Raw genomic sequence first — 6,000 nt, 5'->3', positions numbered from 1 at the left:
TGACGAATGATGATTCGGGTAAGCGGTGCTGTCGTGACAACGACTTGACGCCAACATTATTTAGCTATTCGAAATAAATTACTTTTCTGCAAAGAATATAAAATTAATACTCGTATCTTGTTCGTCCTACTATACATCCTTGAAACAATGCACTCGAACTTACTTAACATAAATTTTGGTTACAATATTTTTGGTTGTTAATATCGTTTCATGTTAAAGACATTTTTTTATCATTAAAACACTCAAAATCAAACAAAAACTTTACTTTCTCTCTCTCTATGATACATCTCGTAACTAAAATTCATTCAATTTTCCTGATGCCTAAAATTACCCGTAAAGTGTGATAATTTATTTTCATTAGAACTGTTTCTAAACAAATTTGTTTCTAAGACGCTTCTGTGAGATGTGCAATAAATCGATCTGCTGCCCCTTTTTTGTCTCTCTCAGGGATCTGCTGCCCCTGATGAGAGCACCTCGCGAATTCTGGCTAATGCGACCGTCGCGTGCTACCCTATGAAGTAAGTGTAAAACAAGATCGGCCATTTTTTCTCGCGCCTCGCGAGCAACTTCTGTTGGCGCGCACGCGAGCCTCGCACTACAGCGGAGCCACGCGCGTACTTTGCTTCTCCTCGGCATGCACGCTCGTGACGCTGCTCTGCGGCGGCGGCTGCTGCAGTTTCCCTTGTCAGCCGTTCGACACAAACAGACGATTAATAAAAGACGCACGACGTCCCCGATATGCGCTTTCCTTTATTGGCGATAAAGCGCAATTAGTTACGGACAAGGACAGGCGAGCTTACTGGCGGACGGGCGCGTGGGGCCTGGGTGGAGTATTTTCTCGTGCCTCGTTACCCGTGCAAGGTGGATTTTTGTGCCTTTTTATCCGGGTCGTGTCGGATTTCTGAACTTTGCGCCTGACACGGAATGCAGAACGGGTGGCTAATTGATTTTTCGCGGTGTCCACACTTACTGCCTTGATTCATTGCTCGGGGAAATATCTGCGCGATATAATTAACCTAATTACAATGCAAACCGACTAAATTGTATGCACTTTTCCGTAGCTTGTATAACGTACCCGCAGTTTGGCAATTGGTGTCAAGAATTTGAATTCTGCAGGCGTTTAATATTTACCCCTGTTTTATGGTAAAACACACTTAAATTCCCTATGAAACACCTGAATTTAGTCAATCACTACTTAGCGTAACAAAAAACTTATTTTCGTCAAGGTAAAGTACTGCTTTAACGAATAAGTATTTTAAGGTTACATCGAGTTATGTCGTAATCCGCGGTCGATTTTTGCCTTGTCTATCAATGTCGGCTTTAATGAATCTAATTTTCGCGTGGTTGCGGAGATAAACTAACACCAAGGTTTAAACGTTGTTGTTTTCATGCAATAGACAACGAACTGCAGAATTTTTCGACAAAGTAGCGAGAAACCACCAACGGAAGTCAGCAGAGCAGGAAGACAGGGTCAGAGCACCGCACTCAGCCGACCGCGAAAAACTCAACCTGCCACCTCAAGCTTTGTTAGTTAAACGGTAAGCATTTTGTCACATAACTGAACAAGGCTGAACCCAGATGCGTGTACTTAAACAACCAAGCTATGGTTAAAATGGCCTGCTACTTCGGGTCACTTAGAACAATTCGGGCCGCGGCACGGACGTCGGACGCACGACACATGTTTTTTTTACTTACAACTTGTCAGTAATCTGAATTAACCCCGTGACTCTTAGTGCATTATACGATATGTCTTAAGGTGTAACAAACATTTGTAGTTTTACCACAAACGTTACTATTTTTTGGTACTTAAATTTAGAAACAAACAATTGTACACATATATGGCAGAACAAATAGGTTATCGACTGCCTTAAGCTTCTCTAATGATAAGTTCGTTCTCACTGGGGTATTGTGAGACACAATTACCGCGTACCGCAAATCTAAACTCTTCTAACCACAGCAAAATCACCATGTGAATGCTTATGTCACCGCATCATTTATTTTTTTCTTATTCTTATGACTTCGCGCGGTAAATTGTCCAATCAATTAGCAAAAGTGTGTCTTAGACCTGCCCCATTCCGCGGCGAAGAAGAGTGAGGTCTAAAGCTGCGAATGTGTCATATCCGAGAGAAATTAATAACGATATGAAGTCAATTAGGCGCAAGCAGACGACCGTCTTTGCTGCATTGTCCTGCATTTAAATCGGAAACTGTATACTACAAAAATTCACGTCGCTGTTTATACATATATTTAAATGCAGAACCCTTTCCACACATACCTTGTTAAGCGCAATAAACGTACAATATTTCAAATACGATAAAAAAAGTTAACAATCAAACTAACGTTGGACCGCGCCTTTTTTCTCGGAGAAACTACAAAAATAGTTATTTATGTGTACAATACACAGTTTTAAGTTGCACTATACATTTCACTTTGCTTATTGAAGTTTTTATTTTACGTTTCAACATATTCAAACTATATAGTTAGACTTTACCTTATTTATTTCAATATCCGGGCTCACACGAAACAATAGGGTTTATAAGACGCATTTCGGTTACTGTTGATTTAGGGCATCTTGGGACATTTTCTTCTTGGTTCGTAACAACAAGTTATATTCTCACTAATATTATACTTATTGATACTATTACTTACTGCGTTTGCAACATAAAAATAACCGTAAATTTAAAACAAAAGGTAAAATCCCTATAAAAGGATTGATAACCTTCTCGACTAGTAATCCCTGCTTTAATATATTGTCCAAATACAGGCTTCTTCAAGACATGTGCATGGGTTAAGATGTGCAGCAAAATCACCTAAAATGTCGTACCTGGTCGATGTAAATTTCGATATTTTGTGTCTGAATGAAAGCAATTAAACATCTTACACCCCACAAAAACACCGCCATTTTGAGATCCAATGTCATGGAACCAGCTAGGAAACGGCTATATAAACTAGCACGTTTGTTTATACAAACAATCAAGGGTTTATAATCATATTAACAACACTAGTGCGCGCATTGCTAAACCTATATTATAATAGTTATACTCGCCAAAATTCGGTCAGCTTGTTCGCCGTTTCGTTTGCGCACTGCCACTATTTAACCCGTCGGCTTAAAGCGTCGGTCTTTGGTAGCAATAGCAATTCATAGCGGCGAGTCGTCTTTTCCTGTCTTCCACAGTTCACACGAATCACAGCACACTTGGCTATTTCTCATAGCAATTTGCGTGCGTCTGAATCCGGTGTCAAAGTGCAGCGTTATCGCAGAAAAATCGGCAAACTGGCCCACGAGCCTGCTTCCGTTGTCGGTCTGTGCCACTGTAGAACATAAACTGCCATTGTATGAAAACAGACTTTAAGCTTGCTAAGCCGACACTGTTCTTTCCAGATGGCAACAAGCCAATTGTTTCTTCGGCGGACAACGCATAAAACCTGCAATTGTCCCTCAAGCTGCGATAACTCCCATCCAGCATCGTACAGCCTGAAACATACGATACGACCTGTTTAATTGTCTGTTTTAACTGCATAGGAGCACTCGATGAAACCTATTTCGGGTAAAAGCATTTGACTTTGTTTGTATACAACAAAAACAGATGCCGTTTCATTTAACAACAACATTGATCACGATAAAGCAATATTGTAAGCTTTATCAGCATTTGCAAAAGCGGAAACCTCTCCTCAATATAACTTCCCAGAAATGACTAATCGTAAACATCTTGCATTTAAAAATGTTACTGTGTCTTTTTGTTCTCAGCTAATTATACAATCTTGCATTTTTTTTCAAAAATATAACCACCAACAGCATTTCAAGAAAGGCTTCGCGCCACAGGTTAACACCATTGAAGACACGCCTGATCAAAAAACTTTTGCTCCTCGCTATCGAATAGAGATTCCTCTTGGGTCTGGCGACTTTCTTCCAAGTAAAACTGGGCAAGCCGACATTTGCTGGCGTTTTGCATATGTCTTGTTCGCCAGCTTGCTCTACCACGTAAATCGATACCTCAACAATTCAATTAGTTTGCCCATTTGAAAAAATAGAATGAAAAGGTAATAAAAAGTATAATTCATATATGAATAAATTGTTTACTATCTAAGTTGTACATATGTGTTAGTTAAACTAGCAGTTTTTAACTTGAACGTCAAACGTATTACATTTCATGAACTGTGTAATCAAACGTCGGATGTATAAAATAAAAAAATATGTGGGCATATAGGTATATTTATTTGAAACAGGCGTTTTCATGAATACATATATTCAAAACATTGTGAGTTTGTTTTAGTGTAAAGGATTCCTTAATGTAAACTAAAAACTAAATAAACACGAATTTCAAAACTTGCATTGCTGTACGATAAAAAGCTACTTTGTCGTCTGCGGTGTCTAGAAAACAGAATTATGCGAGAAGTGGCTTAATTGACTTCCCGTTAAAATACTCGAGTTCTAACGCAACGGAATTTCGCCGAAAATTAACGACATCCCTCGACGAATTGAGCCAAGCAGTTTGAAGAAGGGTCTATATAGCAAGTCGCGGAATTAGGCAGAAAGTAAGGCCGAGCCTTCGATATGGTTTACAACAATAAACCATCAATTGAACATGTACAACAACATCGGATCTTGCTGTCATTAATACTAAATTTACGTTTCATTCTTAACGAGCTCATTCAAGATAGTTGTGCTCAAAGTGTGGTTGCTCATTTACTCATTCAGCGAAACTGTTCATTAGCCTTACAAGCAAGTGTTGTAAAGGTTGTTTCAAACCCATAATAGGTTTAATTTTTAAATAGATATTATTTTTGCAGTGAGAGCGGAAATGGGCCTAGAAACATTCAGGCTATATAACTTTACGTATAATATTCCCTATTGGAATTATTTCAAAACTGCGCAATGTTGTTAATATCAGGTAAAGTAAAAACGCACCTAGATAACCACAACCTTTACTTTTTACAGTTAGTTTCGCAAGGCAAACGAACAAACCCAGTGGAAACACGGTGTTGCATTTGAGATATTTCTTATTTATGTTAGGTTTTGTTACGCATATTACAAAAATTCCCATTAATTTGTTTTAGACGAATTGTCCAATGCAAGCAGCTTGGTTGGACGAACTTTACACTTTAAAAGAAAAATAAATACAAAAATAGAGCGGTATGAGAAAACGGTTCACAATCTAACTTTTAACAGCGCACCAGAGCTTAAGTTGGAAACCGAAAATCCCTCCTTTTTCCTGAATTGACTTCGCTATCATATTTAAGAACGGTGAAAGCAAACTGAATGGCCTTCTTCAAAAAGCAATACTTTCAGCAACGGTGTACGCTAAGTATAATACTGCCTGCAGAAGTTAAATAAAAACCCGACGTCATTGGTAAGTTACGCGTTTTTTTGTTGCGTTGGCGTTAAGCCTCTGGAAAATACAGAAGGAACGTTATACATTTCCTTCTGTTCTGGTGGCTTAACGTGTCTCTGAGGAAAATGAGTCACGGAAAAACTTACTCTATGTGGATATGCAAAAGGAAGCCAACATGTCTGCGGCAAACAAATGACTTATACCGTTTAATAGTCATTCGTGAGTTCCCAATATCGAGTGAGTGCTATGTGCCAGATCCATTTTGAAACATGAACGGATTGAACGCGATATCCAGGTGTTTTGGGAAAACTTAATTACCAAGTCCCTTGTTGATCTAATTGTAACACATCAACAATTGTTAGGTTTATATTTTGATGTTTTATAAAAAAATAATCTAAAACATTAGGTACTTTTTACAAGCGAACTTATAGCGTTACTCAAAAATCTAACGACTACAAAATTTAAAACAAGTATACAAATATCCAACCCGAGGAAAACAAAATATAATGCGTTGCCTCGAGAGAACTACCATATTGTGTCAACAAATAACAAATGAACTATTTGATAGACACATTTTACCTTTTTAGTTGACCAAAGCTAGAAAAATGAGCTGCTTAGAAAAGGCTACACTTCTTTTGAGTTGATAAGAGGCGTAACTTTAGCGCAT

The sequence above is a fragment of the Ascidiella aspersa genome, chromosome 1 (assembly GCF_963924565.1).
Source record: "Ascidiella aspersa chromosome 1, kaAscAspe10.2, whole genome shotgun sequence".
Lineage (NCBI taxonomy): Eukaryota > Metazoa > Chordata > Ascidiacea > Phlebobranchia > Ascidiidae > Ascidiella > Ascidiella aspersa.
This window is presented reverse-complemented; position numbering follows the sequence as displayed.